At 48.2% G+C, this 20,478-nt stretch overlaps 1 protein-coding gene across 4 annotated transcripts in view; it reads left to right on the forward strand.

Moving 5' to 3' along the window:
- Positions 1 to 20,478, forward strand: part of LOC126542966 (putative polypeptide N-acetylgalactosaminyltransferase 9) — a 271,398-nt gene that overhangs the window by 92,296 nt on the left and 158,624 nt on the right. The window contains exon 2 of one of the 4 annotated variants that reach the window (XM_055077516.2): positions 9,992 to 10,030. The exons of the other annotated variants lie outside the window; for them this stretch is intronic. The gene's annotated coding sequence lies outside the window, so the exon portion shown is untranslated. The remainder of the gene's footprint in view (positions 1 to 9,991; positions 10,031 to 20,478) is intronic. 4 annotated transcript variants of the gene reach the window in all.

Raw genomic sequence — 20,478 nt, forward strand, 5'->3', positions numbered from 1 at the left:
GGGATTCCATGTCGCTCAGTCGCAGCGATCGGCGCGATGTGGGAGGGGCAATGTGTGTTTCACCGCGCGTTGGTAGCTCTGTGGAGCAATGTCGCGCGTCAGTTCTATAGCTATGTTTAGGGCGTACCCACCAGCGTTTGCGGCTTAGGAACTTCATACGTTTTTTTTTTTCTTTCGCTTACACAATTCGTTTGAAAGGAGAAGCTGCACGCTATCCAGATGGGGAGAAGGACGCCGCTTCAACATAAGGCACGTACCCACTTGATCGCCGCCGCCGTCAACCTCTTCATCCTTACAAATCGCGCCAGCTGCTTATATACATGCGCACTCAACAGTAGTTTGTTCTTCTGCAAAATCAAATACTCATCCAGGAAAAAAAGTTGCGGCTTCCATAGTAACAACGAAACTAGAGTGTACTAAACGGAACCACCCCACCGACGCCGCGCAAGCCGCACGCTCATATATACTTGCGGTGTTGTGCAGCGCCTCACTGACCGTATCTGCAAGCTGTCGTAAAGTCTCAACGCTTTTAAACGTTACAAATGGTGTGCCTATTCTATTATCGAATAAAAATAGGAAAATTCGAATATTTGACTAGTTTTCGTGTTGTTCTTATTTAACGATGCAGGCATGCATGGATACTTTGTGAGCAGGAGGCAACCTTGCGCATCGCTGCGACGGATATTGCGCTGCCGCAAACGCATGTGAAAGCTGTGAGCGAAAATCGCTCTGCGACGTGCGCGGCAGAACGATTTTTTTTGCCCCAATCGCGCCATGTGAAACAGCCTAATGCCGTTTTGCTCGTTGCGTCGACACTTGTTTCTCACGACTGCGCCAGTGCGTTCGCCCCAGGTGTGGCCGTGCCTCTTGTGCGCGGGCTTGTTCGCCCACGTACGCGCACCTTTTCGTGTGCGCGTGCATAACCGAGTCGTGACGCGTGCTTTCGACAATGCTACGGACGTGCGGACGCCAGCTCGCGCTTTCACTCGCGTCAAACCCGCAAGCATATGCGACAGGCCAGCCGCCACTATGTTGACGCGAAAATACATGTATATATAAACAGGAGCTTTTCCTCATTTTAGAGCAGAGTACGCTGCGGCGTGACCCTTGATTCAGTTTGCATGTGTCAGTCGTCGTTGTATAGGGGCGCGCGTGTGTACTCATCGAGTATACTGCCGCGAAGAGTTAGCGCGTGGTTGCTAAACGCGACGTTGCGCCCTAGTATGAGAGTGAAGACGAAGTGACAAGTTGGCTGCTCTATCAGGGTCTGCCAGCTTGTCTGAGGCAACACCGATCGTTCTCTGCGAACACGCTTCGTATGTATACTGACTAACTGCCGAGAAAGGCCCGCTTGCGTGAGCTTTCGATCCACATTGCACAACCCAGTGCATAGTCACCCGATAGCCATTGAGATGTGGTTCTTGCGGGGGGAAAGGAGGAAAGCTGGCACTATCTTCTGCAACCCTTGCGAGAGCACGGCTCAGCGCCAGCGGGAATGGCGCGGTGGGAGTAAAGGAGATAGAAGGTAGGAGGGAGAAAGGCAGAGGTGTCGCCATGGTAGCAACAGAGCAGACCGGCCGGGAGGGCACAGTGGGTTCGACCGGGGGGGTGAGCTGGTGGTAGACCACGGGAGGTGGCCCGGCAGAAGCTAGGTTGTGGCGGTACAGGGGGCCCGAGCAGGGGCGTAGCCAGGGGGGGGAGCTTATGGGGCTTCAGCCCCCCCCCCCCCCCCCCCCGAAATTTTTCCGTGCTGTCCACGCACCGCCGACCAAAGCAGACCCCGGCGCAGGAAATCATTCTGGATTTTGTCTAGAATGTTCTTTTTTTTTTTTCACGCTCGAAAAGACATCTCAGCGCAAAAATTGCGAACTCGGGCTGGGTTTCGTGGCAACGCCCATGCACCGGGAGTCACATAACGCAAGCAGCCCCATCCAGCACAAAGTTTCAAAGGCGTCTTGGTGGCGGACGGGCTCGCCGTGGTATCTCGCGGAGGCTGCGAAATCTACGGAGCGCAAGGATGTCAATTTCGAAATTTTATGGGTATAAAGTTCTCATAAACTTTTGATGCGAAAGGTGCACTGACATTTCCAAACGTGTGCTTTAGATTTTCAATTGGTGAACTTTGTGTGTTTAATGTTAATGGTGACGCCGAAGGTGCATTGACTTTTCTAAAGTCTTACATCGGAACATACAACGAGACAAGCTGAATCAACACACTATCAGAAAAGTTGACAATGCACGCAGCGAGGTCCCATGAGTCGAAGCGTTTTGGTGGTTCATTCACGCCGTCATGTCACATAAAAAAATACCAACATTTTTTTTTTTTTCATCTGCGCCAAAGCATCCATGTCAAGACACTAAAGCCAGCGAAGGTAACTACGTTCTTATTTATTTTTTCTACTTTGAATTTTATTCGCGAGGACACATTGAGCCTCTTCAAATTTTTTTTTGTACTCGCTACTCACAGGCTGCCAGAGCCAGCCAGAGCGCATGCATTTTTCTCGTGTTGCCCTGACCACTGCGCGGCGCACTTCGGTGCGCGTTCGGTTTTCTCTGGCCGAATGCATTTTTGCCTAGCAGAGTTTTGGACGCTTTGTGGATAGCAGACGAGAAAAAGAAACAATGGTCGCTCGCCTCCATCACTGTGGGGACTCGACGGATTGCACCGCGGTGGCTTGAGTGCAACCTCTCCAGAAAGTCTTGTCTCGCCGGTGTAGGATACCGAGCAGTATGCACATGTTTTTCGGTGGACCAAGCGTCTCGCGTTTCCTTTGGTAGCCACAATAGGTGCCCAATGTAGGCATTCGATTGTGGCCAACATACTTTCCTTTGCGTTGTTTATTTCGGTGCCCCCGCCCCACAGAAGGAAAAATACAAGAAAAACATTGTTGCGGCGCAGCGAATTGTCGCACGGTGAAAGTTCGATTTTGTTACTTCTTTTGCGCAAAGTAATGGGCCATGGGACGCTTCAGTTGCCGGATACTCTTATTATATTATTTCGATAGAAATTATATGGACACTCAGGCGCATTCCTGTCGTCGTCGTCGCCCTCATGTCTCGTATAAAGTCCAAGGCCGATAACATTGTGACCGTGCGCCGCATGTGCGAGTGAAAGCGTGGGGGGGGGGGGGGGGGATGGGTGAGCCGACGATGGTGGCTCAGTCTTGTTTGCGCAAGGGAGAAAAGGAAGGAGCAAGCGCGCCGCCTTCCGTCGGGCGCGATACATCGGGGGGGGGGGGGGGGGGGGGGAGTGGATAGAATGGGGGCGGGATCTAGGATTCTGTGAATCTGTGATTTCACATGTTTATTTGCCTTGTTTGACACACACACACACACACACACACACACACACACACACACACACACACACACATATATATATATATATATATATATATATATATATATATATATATATATATATATATATATATGGTGACTTTTTTCTTAGATACGTAGATTTATTGGAGACTTATACATATGTTTAAATATTTTGTTGCGAGATTTTGTGTATACGTGCAGGGAACTTTGTTTCCAGAGGCACTTTATTGCCCTTTATCAAGCTGTATCTTCGCGTTTCTAATGTATGAGGGAGTGTCAAATGAAAGTGAGCCTACCCACCCCGCGCAAAAATGGTTCAGTTCATTACCTGCGAGGCATGCGCGTAGCACACAGGCATCTCTCATTTACAAAAGTGACGTGTAGGTGGGAGGATAAATGTTCTTTTTTGCTCTCATACACTGGGTTGAACATGGTTGCGCGACGTAATGGACGCTGTAGACGTTGAGCAGCGTGGTACGGTTAGGTTTTTGACAGCTGAAGGTATTTCCCAAAAAAAGAAATTAGTAGCCGTATGGCTGCCGTGTACATTGAACATAGCATTTCATTGGCCATTGTGAAGCGCTGGAGCAAACGGTTCAAAGAAGGACGTGAAAGTTGCTAAGACGATCCGAGACCGGGCCAAAGCCATCGTGCAATCACCGCTAACAAAATTGCGAAGGTTGATGAGCTGATGAGACAAGAACGGAGGACAAGCATCGATGAACTGGCAGAGCGTGTGAACATCAGTCACGGTTCGGTTCACGCCATAATTCATGAACCTCTCGATTATCGGCTCTTGTGTGCGCAATCGATGCCCAAGATTTTGAACCACCGCCAGAAGAGGGAGAAGTTCGGCGCTGCCTTTACTCATCTGATCCGGTATCACAATGAGAGTGACGATTTCTTGTATACAATTGTGATTGGGGACGAACCATCATGCCACTTCTACGAGCCTGAAGCACGACGGCAGAGTTTGCAGTGGAAGCATTCGAATTCACCACCGCCAAAGGAATCAAAGGCAGTCATTTCCGCCAGAATGGTGTCGCTGACTTTTTTTTCGATCGTCAGGAGCCATTACTGATAGAATTTGCTAAATCTAGAGAGACTATCAATTGTTTCCGATATTGCGAAATGCTGGACCAGCTGCGTGTCGCAATCAAGAACAAACTACGTGGAAAATTGACGAATGGGGTCATCTTGTTCACGACAATGCCCGTCCCCACGTTGCTGATGTGGTTAATACAAAACTGGCAAAGTTCAAGTGGGAAACGCTGCAACATCCGCCATACAGCTCAGACCTGTCGCCATGCGACTTCGACATCTTGCGGCAACCGAAAAAACAGCTCAAGGGAACCAGATTCGTGTCGGACGATGACGTGAAAGAGTCCATTCCAGACATTTTCAAGCGGCAACCCAAGGAGCTTTATGAGACGGGAATCACGCGACTCGTTAGTCAATGGGACAAATGTCTTAATACTCATGGAGTCTACTTTTAAATAAAGTATCCCGTTTGTCATATATTCGCATTGGCTCACTTTCATTTGACTCGCCCTCGTATATTTTGCTGAACTCATGCTTTTTATACGTGCTCTTTGTTGCGACTATAATTTCGGTGCAATTACTCACGATACATGACCGCTGACAGCTGCTCCTGCGTAATACATTGGAACAAATGACAGCGTCATTGAGATTTTTCACTGGCCGTTGCAAATGTACAAGAATGTAAACAAGGATCTTGAATGACAAAGTTTCATTAGCATATTCGTCCTCAACTTGTTCATTTCATGGCCGTTACATTTTTCATATCAGCGGCATGCACTGATTTGCTGATTTCGAACTGATATAGTTCTAAAGTTCATGTGATATTTTCTTTACTTATTAAATAGACAAAAAACATGGAAGCATTGATATCAGTTATTTTGGGCACAATTTTTGGCACAGACGAGTATATTCTTTTATGAAAAAAGACATATTTTACCTGTATTGACAGTGCGTAGCGTTCAAGAATTCGTTGCCAAAGAAGAAGATCTTTGGCAACTGTAATGCAGTTATTATTCATGTATTTGATCCCTAGACAAATTGTTTAAGAGGAAGCTTTAGCTCGGGCCCAACTCCGATGCGCCTATTCAAATACATGTAAAACGCAGAAACGCTTTTGTGAGATAACCCCTGGATCGCTTTAATGAAATTTGTTGCATTTGAGAGAGGAAGTTAAATTATTGTGCCTGTTGGAAGCGTAATTTTGATTTAGGACCTGAACTTTGTTTTAAATATCTTGAAAAATTCGAAAGTTCGTAAAAATAGAAGCACGAAGTTTACAAATTAATATCTCTGCATCAAGAATAGATATTGCGGTTCTGTAAACGGCATCCATTCATAGACCATTCAAAGCGGGCAAATTCGATATGTCAATTTGTATCTTACGTGAATTGGTTACGTTATGTACAAGGGTGGTGCAAAAGCCGTATTTCCATAATACTTAATTTTTTTAGGTTCATGTGTAACATATCAATTTTGTCCGCTGTAGATGTACTGTGATATGCAATTCACAGAATTGTGATATAATTTATCGTTGTTGAGTTACCGAGCTTTAAACTTGATAGTATCGTTTTCTGAAAATTTGCGATTTTGGTCAATCTTTAATAAAGAAGTGACATCCTAAAGGAAAAATCGAAACCAACAGCCACTAGAATTTATGTTTTTATTTTAAATGCAACAAACCTCGTCAAGTTTGGTGCAGTGGTTGCCAAGACAAAAGAATTCTCTTTCTACATGTATTTAGATAGGAGCACCTGAGCTAAAGTTTCCTCTTAAGGAGGAGGCCGAGCTGCAACGTGAGCCCCCCCCTCCCTTCCCCCCGAACGAAATTTCTGGCTACGCCACTGGGCCTGACGTGGTGGGATAGCCTTCCGGCTATCCATCTTTGCAGAAATTTCCTACAGTCTCGCCGAGAGCCCCGACGAGTCGAGGTACTCGACGACACTGAGGAAGGCTGGTAGTTGGTTACGGCTGGGGAAGAGGATATCTTCCTGTCGTGCACATGGAAGCCCCAGGCGGTGGAACTCCTGCAGAAGTCGTCCACGGTGCTGCAGGTGAGCAGGGCAGGCCAGCAGGAGGTGCTCCAGTGTCTCTGGATCACCGCAGGAGGCACAGGCTAGCGAGGTGACTATCCCAAGGCGGTGCCGGCGGGCCGCCGCCCAGTAGCAACCAACGCGCAGTCGGAGCAGCAACGAGGTGTCCCTTCGTGGGAGGTCGTGCTGTGAAAGAGGCCGTGGAGGCCGGCCCAGGGATACCCGTTTGTCCGGGTGGCAGGCGATGATGTGCTGGCGCGACCTGTGTCTTGAGAAGTCCGTGGCCGTTACAGCAGGGCTAAGGGGGACGCTTGAGTGGTGGGCACTCTTCGCGAGAGTGTCTGCCTCTTCATTGCCCGGGATCCCCACGTGCGCCTGTAGCCAGTGCAGGGACAGCGAGCATCCTGCATCCTGAAGGGCCGTCAGTCTTGAAGAGAGCAGCGCAACCCCAAGGCTAGCCCTGTCAGGGCTCTGCAGGCAGAGCAGCGCCGCCTCGGAGTCGCAGAAGACGGCTGCCGGAGTCGCTGGCAGCTCCTCTGCCAGTAGGTCCACAGCAAGGTGGAGACCTGCTAGCTCTGCTGCGGTAGAGCTTGCACATCTCGGGAGACGGCACAGCTTGCTCTTTTGTAGAGCCGGTGCAACGCAGGCTGCTTGGGATGAGCCCGTCTCCGGCATCACGGATCCATCGACGAAGATGTGTAGGTGATCGCCAAGTCTCTCTTGGAGGAGAGAGGCTGCCGTCTGCTGTATAGGCACATGTTGGGGAACGGTTCTTCGAGACACTTGGACAGCTCCGTCGAGATAGGGACTGGTGGTCGCTGTGGTGGGCGAGGCTGTACGGCGTTTGCTGTCGTGTCCCCAATGACTTCCTCATAGAGGTCACACAGCCGTCCCAATTGTGACGCTGGCCGGGACCGTAGGCGGGTCAGGAGGGCTTGACCATCTGCGGCATGGTGTAGACGAGAGAAAGACGAGAGAAAGCGCGAAGCTTTCTCCCTTCGAGTGAAGTTGGCAGACTATGACGTCACAATCACTAGATTGTGACGTCATGTGCTTGTTATAGCGTCACAATGTTATAATTGTGTTCTCACGCTTGACCTTAGCAGAGTATTAGAACACGTCGTTCACGTATACTCTTAATTCTCCATGTTCTCGCCTTATGAGCAGAAAGAAAAGAAAAAAAAAAGCTGCCCGTTTCTTCGAAAACCATTCGGCGGTTATTGCGGACCAAAGTAGGCAGACCACGGATGATGACCTGCAGGCACATTTTACTTCGTCGCTAGCACAAATCAGCTATGTGGCTACTTCGCCTATCTCGTGCGCAATAACAGTAATAAAACAGAGGAAGAAAAACAACAGAGGACGGTGTCACACCCTCGTGCTTACAAGCCTCATTGCAGTCGCGGCAGACGGGATTCTTGGCAGCGTGCCGTATTATACGGCAATATATACACGCTGTCTCGAGATTCGCTTGCGGGAATCGCAAGCAGAAGAGCCACGTATCCGTACTCTACAAGTCGTGTGTGTTGTCAGACACGATTGCCAGCCGTGACAGGGAGCGGAAGAGCGGTGGACGGGAAGGACGGTGTGTTGTCGGCGCGATGCAATACCAGGATGCTTCTGCCGTGCAGCAGCTACGAGGCTGCCCGCGGAGAATTCCCCGGACGCTCGCGTCGTTTCGTCGCTTTATCCGTCACGTGGTGTGGTCGCTATTCAGCTGTCGTGGCGTTAGTCGACCGCGTAGTGCCAGCAGCTTTCTCCCTCGGAAACATGCTCCTCGAGTGCGCCATCCTCGTCGACGTAGACGTCTCGATCGTTCGCGAAGCCGACGGTGAACAGAAAGAAAGAAAAAGAAAGAAAGAAGTGAAAGTCCTTCCTATTACCCGCACTGTGTACGCGCGGAACACCGAGTCATGCGGTCGGATGGTGGTGACAGTGACGCGCGCATCGCCGCAGAGAGAATGGCTTCGGCGCGCGGGAACGGGACACGTTCGCTCGTGCTCCGGCGATGAGACAGCCTTGTCGGCCGGAACGAGCGCGGAAAGAAATGATGAGAAGGAAGAAAAGTGGGTTAAACCGACAATTTGTCTGTCACGGAACAGGGCTCCCTAGGGACTCCACACGAAGTGTTGTTCTTGTGTCGTTCCCCTCTTTCGATATGTCGCTGGATAGCTTCGAAAGCCGTCTCCTTTCTGCCACATTCTGTCGCGCACCCGTTCGCCCGCGTTGTTTCGCATTGGCGGTGCCTTCTCGTGCACCCACCTTTTCAACATTCTTTTTTGCCCGCGTGTTCCGTGTGCTCGGAAGGGTTCCTCTTCTTCCCTCTCTACACGTATACGTTTTTTGTTTGTCTTAGCTTTCTGCGCGATTCGCGAAGCCCTTTGTTCTTGAGAGCTCGTCTTTTCCAACGCGTCTCCCTTCTTTCTGCCGTCTGTTCACCGCGCTTGTTGCGAGTTCCACGCGAAGCTGCGTCACTGCGAACAACAACGCGGCACAAACGCCGAGAAAGAACGGCCACGCCGACGTGCTGCTTGCATGTTTTCATTTCTTGCTTTTGCGGGGTGGGTTCCACGCGCCCTGCGTGCGCTATACTACAGCACGCTCTTGATGCGCCCGTTTTTTTGTGCGGGGCGTCGTTACTCTTGCGCAGTATACATACCACGTGGTGAATGCGGCCATTCGTTACGCGTAAAAGACTCGACGCCCGAGACGAGAGAGTGCGCTGAAGATGCGGCCTCCTGCCAGCACTTCTCGGGAATGAAAGCGCTCCCACTCCTGACAATGCTTTCTTTATTCCTTTTTCTCGCGTACCGGTTAACGTGTGGACGCAAACGGCAGCAGTCTGCCTCGTCGAGTGTACCCGTATTCGTGAAGCAACGAAGCTCCTCCGTTCGAGGAAAGTGCATGCAACGCCGCTCATGCACTGATCCCCGAGAGCCGTTATCTCTTCCTCGTATGTAGCTCTCTAGACCAGCGACTATTAAAAGCTCTTTCGGCATGACGTTCTGGTTTTTATGCCGCGTCACGTTGCTGCCGGCTTCTTGTACGACGGCGTTTGGGACGGCATCTCAAGCGTGGGAAGATCACGCCCATGCTGCCGCGCATGCGCACGGTGTATCTTCATCGTTGATACATTTATCCGGCGCAGCTGTCCGCTGCACCGTGAGCTTTGCTAGAAGCCGTACACTTGACGCCGTAGTTTCCTACAGAAATAACTGGAGGAAGCCTTTGCGCAGCTATCTTTCTGCTACCATGACAGTGATGGGTAGTACACGCGGACTTGGCTATAATTGTCGTGTCTGTGGCTTCAGACCTCCTGTGGCGTAACTTATTGTGCTTTACCCTCCGAACAATATTCCTCTTTACGTACGTAGGCAGCGTGATTTTTGCGCGCGTGCATAATCATTGCAAGTTGTTGCATCTGTAACGCAATATTTTGTTGAAGGATGATCACATTGCAAAACCACGAAGCCATTTGAAGCCAGAAGGACGAAGTTGACTGGCAAATACATGTACTACTGTACCCATCATATCCCATGCCGACTACTTCCAGCTCCTGTAGACAATACAGCCACATTTCCCTCTTGTATTTTTTTTAGTTTCCTGGCATGCCGAGGTGGTTGCTTGGGCGAGAAAGCGTAAGTGCGTTGAAATCGACTATCGAACTTCCTACGTGTATGCACCGCGTAATGTCGTGTACTCTGGGCTCTTGGTTGAGTAACGAAACAGCCATTTAAAGTATACCGGGTGTCCCAGTTAACTTGGACCAAGATCTAAAAAAAAGACCGATGAGCTCTAGAGAAATTGTACCGACTGCATAGTAGCAGCAGTCGTGTGTACTTACAGCCAGTATTTCTTTATCGCGAAGTATCAATTAATTATTGCTTTTTATTTAGTGAACTTTTTAATTATTTATTTCATCGCAAACATGTCAATTACGAAACTGTAGGGCACCTTAAGTAACCTCCGAATCAAGCATTTATTTCGTGCTGAAGCGTGCCTGGCTGTCTTTTTCCTAGAAAAATACAAGAGCCCGCGAAATACGCGAAATATGAAATAGTTGCGCGCTCGCACGCCGCTACTCGAGCGCCTCCAAGCAACTTTTGAATGATATACGACTGCATTTGTTTACCGCCGCATTGTATAAGGCTCCGTCATGCAGGATGGCTCGAGAGGTTTCGCGACCTAACTAGCGTGGTGCGATAAGCGTCAGCATCTGCGGACGGAAGAATGTTGTGCTCGGTCATGAGGCACTCGGGATAGCTTTAGCCTTCGCGTATCATGAAACAAAGCTACAAAAGAAATTCAACCAATGTCAAAAAAAAAAAAAATACAGTGCGCAAAAGAGCACGAAAAAAGAAAGAAAGGCAGCTGTCGGAAGAACAGAAAAAAGCTACTCAGGAGTTTATTTCAATAAAAAATAAACCAAAAGCACCTAAGGCGTCTCAGCCGCCCACAAAAGAAACATCCAGAGGTACAACTGGTTTAGCCATTTACCCTTTGTCTCTTTAACTCCGGAAAAGAGGCAAAACAAAGCAGTTTTTTTTTACCTATTTCTATCTTTTGTCGCAAGCTTTTTTTTATGTAAGGAGAGGGTGGCATCATGAAGGTGCGTTAAACAGTCACGTTTTACACCACTTGAGTGTTCCACTGTCACTTATAGCACGTGTTCAAACAGGTCACCGTCTGAAGCAATACAGTACTTGCTTCTTTCCAACACCTGTGGTGTTGCAGTTTTGACCAACGACGTTGGAATCTCGCGCCAGACTCCGCTTACTTTTCCCTTTATAGGGCGTCCGGTGTGATAGTTTCGCTGCTATACACGCGATCTTTCACGTAGCCCCACAAGAAGTCCAGCGGTGTCATGTCCGGCGACCTTGCAGGTCAGGATACAGTTCCGTGCCGGCCAATTCGCTGTCCAAGAAAAAGCTTGTCGAGCCACGCTCGAGGCTGACGACTGCTATGCGCAGGAGCACCGTCGTGTTGAAACCAGATGTTCCGAAGGTGCGCAAGTGGAACGTTGCAACAGACGTCGTTCACGGGGCCCTCGAGGATGTCGTTGACGTAGCGTGGCGTCGTTAGTGTGTTGTCAAACAAGATGATGTTGCCATCAAAATACCGCACCACACATTGAACGACCACTGGTATTGGTGTCGTGTTTGTGCCAGCCAATGGGGATTCCTATCACTCCAGTAGTGCGCGTTGTGAAGGTTAACTTGTGCGTTTCTGGAGAAATTAGTCTCATCCGTCCAAAGCACGCGAGTCAGAAAGTCCGGTTCTTCTTCACATTTCGCGAAAATCTAATCGGCAAAGTCAAGTCTGTTTTCATTTCGATGGGGGCGAAATGCGAAAACACCCGTGTATACTAAGTATACTTAGATTTAGGTGCACGTTAAAGAACCCCAGGTGGTCGAAATTTCCGGAGTCCCCCACTACGGCGTGCCTCATAATCAGCAAGTGGTTTTGGCACGTAAAACCCCATAATTTAAAGAAAGAAGTCTGTTTTCAAAATCTCGATCTTCAAGTTTTTGATGAAGATGTGCATGGTACACGGGTGCATGTGACCGTTCTTTAAGATCCTCCACACTGATAACCTTGAGGTTCCGGCCTCCGCACTGGCGTCGCGCACACTACTGTGAGGGTTAGCAGCAAAGAATGTCAAAAGATCCGTTTCCGCTTCTTGAACTGCCGTCGCAGCCCTGTGTCGCTTTCTTGTGAAGCTACCCGTCCCGCAAAGGACTTTGTACGATCTAAGTATTTCGGACGGACTAGCGCGTCCTCCACAATGCCACATCCGGAATAGCTTGGCTGCCTTCCCCTTGTCGCCGTGCGCCGCCCCCAGAGCCGAGGTCAATTTAGCCTGCTAATCATTCGTGAAGGGCATGGCTGCCTTCTTGAAGAGCAGGTCACTGGCGTGGTACACTTGAGATCTCCCGTTATTATCTACGCACTGACACGTCAAGCGAAAATGATTTACGTAATCGACAACATATGCTGGCCGTGCAGATCTGTCAAAACGGATTAGATGGGCATAGCCTGCACGTGGTTTGTTTCTGTTGCTGAAGGGAACAAAAGGAACACACGTTCCGAGCGCGCCTATCTATAGAACATGAGTGCGCAAAATTATAGCTCCATGTGCGCCGTCACGGTTTCCGGGCTTAGAAATCCCCCCGCCCCCTTCCGTCTCCGCTACGTTTATCAGTGCGCCAGCGTCGTGCTCTCATGATGCTGCGACCATTCGTGAAGCCCTGTACGGAGCTGCCGCCGCTAGTAAAGCCGTGTGTCCGTGGCTATTCGCTTTGCAGCGCTCGAGTAGGGGAGCTCGAGCTCTATGTATTCCGCATTTTTGATGTTCCGCGCGCTTTTTTTTCCTCGGGAAAACGAACGAGGCAAAGCTGAGCACGATGCAAATACTCGATTCGGAGGTTATTTGAGGTGCCCTACAATGTTGTGATTGATATGTTTGCGATTCAAGCAATAATTAATAATGTCACTAATTAAAATTAATTAATACTTCGTGATAAAGAAATGCTATTAATATCAATTGATTAATTCATACTTTGTGATGAAAAAAATACTGGCTCTAAGTACACACGACTACGGCTACTATGTAGTCGGCACAATTTCTCAAGAGTTCTTGGGTTCCTTTAAAATCTTGGTCCAAGTTAACTGGGACTCCCGGTATACGGCATAACCACTTTCATTTGCGTGCAGTTTCTTCATCGGGAATCACATGAAGTGGGTCTAATCAATATTCTTGTTGGGGGAGCGCGACCTGGTTGACCCGAAGCAGCAGGTTGAACATATTTCATGTTCTGAAACGAGTTAAAGAACGTTATGTGAAGAGCAGTAATTTGTGTGAATTTCTTGGCCGCGTTTGTCGAAACGAGAGCAGCGGCGTATATAAATAGGGTTGCATATCCAAAGAAGCAAGATAAAAATCGAAATAAATCTTGCAAGAGAGAGAGAGAGAGAGAGTTTGTCTCACTAATATAAAATTGAACTGTTATGACCACTTAGGCCGCGGAAGGTTTTCTTGCCGTGGAAGAAACATGCACGAAGAGCGATGTAGTTCGTTCACTGTGCAGTCCAGGACAAGAGACATACGAGTATACAAGAAACACGACTCTGTGCATAGACGTATCTGCCGTGGGGGGGGGGGGGGGGGGGCAAAGTATGTCAATTGCCACCCCCCACCCCCCTTACACACACATTTTTGAAAGCGGGCACAGGCACAGGCACGTTCGGCTGCACGCTGGAAAGTCCGTTAAAACTACAGCTGAAGCAAATTTTTTTTTCTTAGTAGAGTGACCACATAAGTAAGGCTTTCCTTTGTTACGCATATCCCTGCTTGGACAACGACGATTGTCTTTTGTGCCTTCTCGGGGCGCCCAGTAGAGGACGACGCACGGGATTCCCCACACACGCTCGCGTGGCGGACTCTGGCGCTGGGCAGTTCCCGCACTAAGGAACTGTCAGCTTGCGCAACTTGCATCATGCCCAGTTTTTTGGTACCGCTATATCCGTATTCTAAAACACTATCACCTTGTTACATTTAATGAGCTGGTGACGGCGAGATCCGGATAGAGTATACAATTAGCCGCGCCCAACAACTGGTGTGCCTTACGGCCTGAAATTATTGGATTATCAAATGCTGGAACTATTTAATCTCTTTCTATTGCAGTGTTGCAGTCTCAGCATCTTATCACCATCAGAAATCTAATCAAACCTGTAACAGGTATAACTGTCGAATTTCATTGTGTAATGACAACTTATCGTGCGTATGCTCGTGAAGATGACCTTGGTCGAACTCGCAAGCCATTTCAATACCAATAGAACACTGACTTGAATTTTTTTCTAATGTATGTGTCACTTCCGTCTGACCATTTCATTTTCAGGCTGTTTATAGATAAGAGCTACACTATTGTTTCCCGAAAGGAGCAAATACAGCAGATATTTCGCATTTTGAAAAATATGAGGGCCACTCTTTGGTGATGTGTAGTGAAAATTTGCACTGTGTAAGTTTCTATTGTACTCTGAGAACAGTAACTGACTGGTCGCTTTATCCAAATTATGATCGACTGTCGATAAATGTGTGAAGTTTACATAATTTTATCCCAAGGTGCTGGAGACTCCATATAGAAAGCAAGTCAAGGTGTGAGAATGACTCTGTGCATTTTGTAGTGACCCATCATAATTACATACTAATTAAATATCCATTTACTGTGCAGTCAGTCATGCTACGTTTTTTCATTAAATATATTGAATCACCCACTCGAATTGCATGCACAGGTTAATTATTAGGCACAAGCATTACAACAAGGGAAGAAATAATCTTTCGTGATCACTACCGAAACGCCCAGCTTCAAACGTCCCGTCAAAGACGGTAGCGCCTTCATGAAAGCAGTCGCGTGAATTAATGCATTTCACTCAGAAGTGAAATGAGTGCACTTTAAGAAAGCAGAATGTTAAATTTACACAAAGCTTAATGTTCATTGTCTATTCCTTGCAACCACTGCACAATAATGGCAAAAATAAGTCGCGTTCACAAACGTGTACGTCGTCACTGAAGGGGATCCTACGACATTCGTAGTTTGCTTCTCCGGTGTCCTCAGCGAGCTAAACAAGGCATCTTGTTTATATCTAGGGAAAATTAGGGGCATGGTAGGGACAAGGTGTAGGCAACATACCAAATGGCCGGGTGAAATGCGCATTTTGCAGTGGAATACGTATGCAAGTGGTCCATAGCGTTATTAGTATGTTTTACGAGTGGTGTAAGACTTACACGGCTGCGCCGGCATAATTACGAGGCGAAATTTTGCGAGCATAAGGGGAACAATACGCCAAGTTTATATGCGATAATAAAGACGTGTTGATCAAATACAGCGTTAAAAAATCGTAAGCAAGTTTTCGAAAGTATATCGCTATTGCTATTAGCTAGGTTTCCCGATGTCCCAAGAGAACTCTGTGTTTCAGATATTTTATTATTTGAAGGAATAGGTAGCATTGTAAGTGCAATGTGTCACGTATTTTTAACCTTTCTGGCTTATTTAGAAGTGTTACGAATAATTACTGAACCCTCATCTTATTCTTCTCACTTTTTCATGCGTGATATATTATTTCACGCCTGGTGTCCTCACAGTAGGCAGCTTTGTCATGTTTGGTTACTGTAAGGACAAGTTAATGGGTGATGTGGAGGTGAAGTTCGAAACAGATGGGTAATTGGGTAATAAATTACTTGTGCAAGCACTCCAGAGCCTTTGAGCGTGTCTTGCGAGCGCGCAAGAATTGAGCCCGCCGCCCTGGCAGAACTATAAAAGCCGCCAAGACCAAATTTAATGAAAATTGGTGGTACACTATGGAAACTCTCTGTGCGAAGTTAAATGCGGTTGGATCAAACACAGTATTTGTAAAAAAAAATTCGTATTAAAGTGTTAGAGCGCGTGATATGGCCGCCACCAGCTATGCTTCCCAGTGTCCCGACATAGCTGCAGTTTACAACAGGTTTATATTTTATGGAAAGGGGAGGGGGACATGGTAACTGCATTGTGAGACAAAAGTTTTACGTTCCTGGGACGGCTTGCATGAACATTTAATAACGAAAATAATGACGAATTTAAGAATGCGTTCTTGTGCAGACTAGGGGTTGTCTATGGAACGTTTAAAAACGCGTTCTTAAATTCGTTATTATTTTCATTATTAAATGTTCGTGCAAGTCGCTCCTGGTCCATTTAAACGCGTTGCAAATAATTAATGAGCCGTCCCCCCCCCCCCCCATATTTTCAGGCGTCGTAACATATTCCGTCTTTTATTCAGCGATGTCCTCGGTGAACTAAACAAGACATTTTGTTCATATTTGGCGAAAAGAAAGGGCGCGTTATGGGCAATATGTAGGTAGACTTCAAAGATAGGGGGGCATTTGTAGTAAATTATGCATGTAAGCTATCTGCAGCTTTACGAATGTATTTTGCGAACAAAGAATTTATCCCGCGGCCCTGGAAGAACTGTGAACTCAACAGATATCAGACCTAGCGGAAATTAAGTTGAAGGGAGGGTGGGGAGGGAGTGTAATAAAAGCAATAAAGCATTGAATAGCCCCCTTAGCATTTGGTAGTGTAGGATTAGCAGACGATCTCGCCGCTGCCACCATTTGTAAGATTTGGAGTCAGGCTTGTGGGACGATCGGAGGAACTTGGGGCGACAGGACTAGGCGAGTAGGGTTTATTTACATTATTTACAGTTAAAACAGGACATACATCGACAGTGTAGCGTGACTCCCAAATGGAGCCCGCAGGACGAAGCATACAGCAAACGAGCACACAGCTCACGAGTACATTTCGAGCACGACAACGAGCACACCCTAGCAGCCGACAATAGCCGCTTATAACCACTCCGTTCGACGTCATCGTTCTACGTCATCGTAGAAAGTTTTCGTGGTCGCCTCCGAGAGAAGGGGGTAGGGTTTTTATACACACACATGCCGCACAGGTTTCAGTGCTCTCTCCGAGGGCAGACGACCTTTGCAGCGCAGCCGTCGTGGTATCCATTGTCCCGCGTCCCCGTAGTCAGTTGATCACGCCCGACCCCAACCGCGTCTCTAAATTCCAGAGCGGACCTCGCACAGCAGCCTCCGCCGCTGCACATTGTCTGGTGTCTCGAAATGCGCGTGGGGAGGTTCCGCCAATTCCCTCCCTTCGAGAACTCCCCCGAGCTGACCCCTCGCCGCGTGGCTGCCGGTTATCCGCAGTCCTCTGAAGTGCGCCACCACCCCGGTTGGATCGAAGCACCTGCAGCGGGCTGAAATAGCTGCAGACCGATCCTAACAGTAGCAAGTGGTTCTCAACAGATTCGCTGGATATCGTCTGTAGCAGGGCCGGGATGGTGATTAAATTTTTGTGTGTGTGTGAATATTGCAAGTAAGTTATGTTGATTGTACGTCGTTGCGTATAACCTCATCAATACTATTACCTAAACTAGCGACACATTTATACTGCAGGCTTAAACAGCAAGTACAATTCTTTGTTGAATTATTCAAATTCTTTGTAGCAAATGTGCATTTTTTATGTGTGCTGTACTGCTGCTACTGGGCGGGATCCGGGACCACTGTGGGGCACTGATTGCCTCTTGTCTCTGCATCATATTTAGATTTTGTATAGTTGCTTGAGGTAAATGCCAATTCAGATCATTTTTCGGACGTCCATGGTTCACCATCTGTAATTGATAGATAGGTCCCTGTCGGTTAAATATAGATATAACGGACAGAAGCCTTTTCAGGCTATTTCGTAGGTCCGGTAGTTGAAGAAACGAAGGGGCACACTTACGAAAATTGCATGTTTAATGGTTTAACATTTCGGCCGTGGCACGGCCTTCGTCAGAATGAACTATATATATATATATATATATATATATATATATATATATATATATATATATATATATATATATATATATATATATATAGTTCTAGAAATAGTTGGTATGCCACTAACTGTGCGTAGTGTCTTTTGTCTTACGGCGTGCGCGTTACGGCAGTAATGAAACCAGCCATTTCACACGAGCTCTGTTGATAAGGCGTTTCATCCGATGTACCAGCAACGATCCTCTTCCACAGAAGAATGTTCCGTACAACAACCCTGCCTGCCACCGGATACGTTGCCATGTGATAAGTGTCTGCAGTCGAAGAACAAAAGGACCTTTCGAACCAGTTGGACCGGCTCGTCGTATCAATAGGCGTGCCACAGCGCAGCAGCCCTGGAGTCGTCCGAACGGAGCCGTCGGAACAATGCCGCTCTTGACGAACTCGCGCGGCGAAGACGTGCTGCTCGGGTGGTCGAGGAGGCGCTTGGGGCGGGAGGTCGTGCCCCGGTGAAAGGCATTCCTCCGAGAGGCGAGCGTCAGCTGACCCGCTAATGGACTTGGCCGGTGGTTTCACCGCCGTCCACGAAGATAATCGCCTCGGAGGGGATGCCTCCCGGACAAGCCGAGGAAAGCGTTTCTGTGGATGGCGCCCCTGATGCAGCCGCGCTAGGGTAGTCGCCTCTGGGCGTCGCATTCCGCCGTTGGCACTGCGATGCGTTGCCTGCTTGCCGTGGGTGGCTTGTGGGTGTAGCAAGACTGAATATGTGCTACGTCACGCTTATATGTATGCACTGCGCATGACCCACTGCGGCACTACTTTGTATATATATCCCGTTCATTCATGCAATAAAGTTGTTCATTGCCTGACCCCGACACGCCTACATGGTGGCAGCGGTTCACTATCGCTATGTCGGCCCCGTCAACGCTGCTTCCCCCGCCGAAACCACTGGACCCGTCAGCAGACGCATGGCTTGGATGGAAAACTTGGAAATGTGAGTTCACATTGTTCTCCACGGCTACCCAGTTAAGTAAGCAGCCCAAAGAAGTCCAAGCAGCAACGTTACTTGTAACAGTTGGAGAGGAGGGCAGAAAAGCTTACAACGCCTTCAAATTCGAAAATGAAGCGGATAAGAACAACGTCGACATTTTGCTTCAGAAATTTGAAGAATTCTACAAACCAGTGACAAATTTGACGTTTAATGAATTTCGTTTCGGATCAAGAGACCAAAAGCAAGGGGAGTGTTTCAATGACTGGCTAACCGACCTGAGGCTTTTAGCAAAGAACTGCGAGTTCGGGGACCTAGAAGACCGTTTGCTCCGTAGCCGAATCATTCTGGGACTGCGAAACAAAAACTTGCAGGAAAGGCTTATTTCCGAGAACCCGTCATACAGTAAGACCATTGAAATTTGCCGGGCCCAGGAACTGGGAAAAGAGCAATTTAAAGAAATCAGTGAAGGCGCAGAAGCAGCACGTTTCGCAGTAATTCAAGCAGTCGCCAAAGAAACGAAACCATGTGGTCATTGTGGCTATACTACTCACCGTGGCGAAATATGCCCGGCTGAAGGGAAAACATGCAAGAAGTGTGGTGGGCGTAATCACTTTGCTCAAGCATGTAGATCCTCGGTGCGACGACAAACCAGAGGCGTTAAAAACGTGCTGCGCGAGGTACAAGCCGAAGAAGACGATTTCTTTTTACAAGCCCTGACTGTCAGTGCAGTCGAAGCGGCAGATCATTGGAGTGCAGCAGTTGACATTGAAGGCCGTAAGTTTACGTGCAAGCTAGACACAGGTGCTAACTGCTGCGTCATTTCAAACAAGGATGCTAAACTGCTGCCGAACAAGCCACAGCAAACCTGCCACGCCACATTGACTGCTTTTTTCGGTCATAAGACTACTGCGAGAGGAAAAATTCGGCTGCGACTGTCAGCTAACAGCAGAGTGCACGAAGAGTCGTTTTTCGTGGTCGAACAAAATGTGCCCGTGACTCTGAGCGGATCAGTGGCGGAACGCCTCGGCTTTCTTTTTCGCGTGCAAAACATTCACGTCGAAGAGTTATACCCGGCAGCACAACCTTTCGCAGACGTTTTCAGTGGACTGGGGCAGCTGAAAGGCGTGGAGTATACAATGCAGCTCAAGCCAGGAGCCGTAGGAGTCGTCGTGCCAGCCAGAAGAGTTCCAGTGGCCCTTCAAGACAAAGTCAAGGAAGAGCTTCTGCGCATGGAAGAACAAGGCGTGATAGCAAAGGTAAAGGGCCCGACGGAATGGTCGAGTTACATGGTCACAGTCATCAAGAAAGATAAAGTGCGGATCTGCCTAGACCCCATAGCTCTGAACAAGGCGTTGTTACGGGAAAACTATCCTATGCCTACTCTCGAAGACGTTGTGCCAAAGCTTGCGGGCGCCAACGTTTTTTCAACCTTAGACGCAGCATCGGGGTATTGGCAGATAAAGCTAGACGACTCAAGTTCCAAACTTTGCACAATGAGTACACCGTACGGACGCTATAGGTTCTTGCGCATGCCGTTTGGCATCGCCTCTGCTCCGGAGATATTTCAGGCAGCGATGCACCGCGTCCTAGAAGGTCTTCCAAATGTCGCAGTAGTAATGGATGACATTCTTCTCTGGGGCAAGACTAAGCAAGAGCACGACCACAATCTACAGCTTCTTCTAACGCGCTGCCGAGAACAGAATCTTCGACTAAACTTGAAGAAATGCTTCTTTTTGCAG

Source organism: Dermacentor andersoni, chromosome 2 (genome assembly GCF_023375885.2).
Source record: "Dermacentor andersoni chromosome 2, qqDerAnde1_hic_scaffold, whole genome shotgun sequence".
NCBI lineage: Eukaryota > Metazoa > Arthropoda > Arachnida > Ixodida > Ixodidae > Dermacentor > Dermacentor andersoni.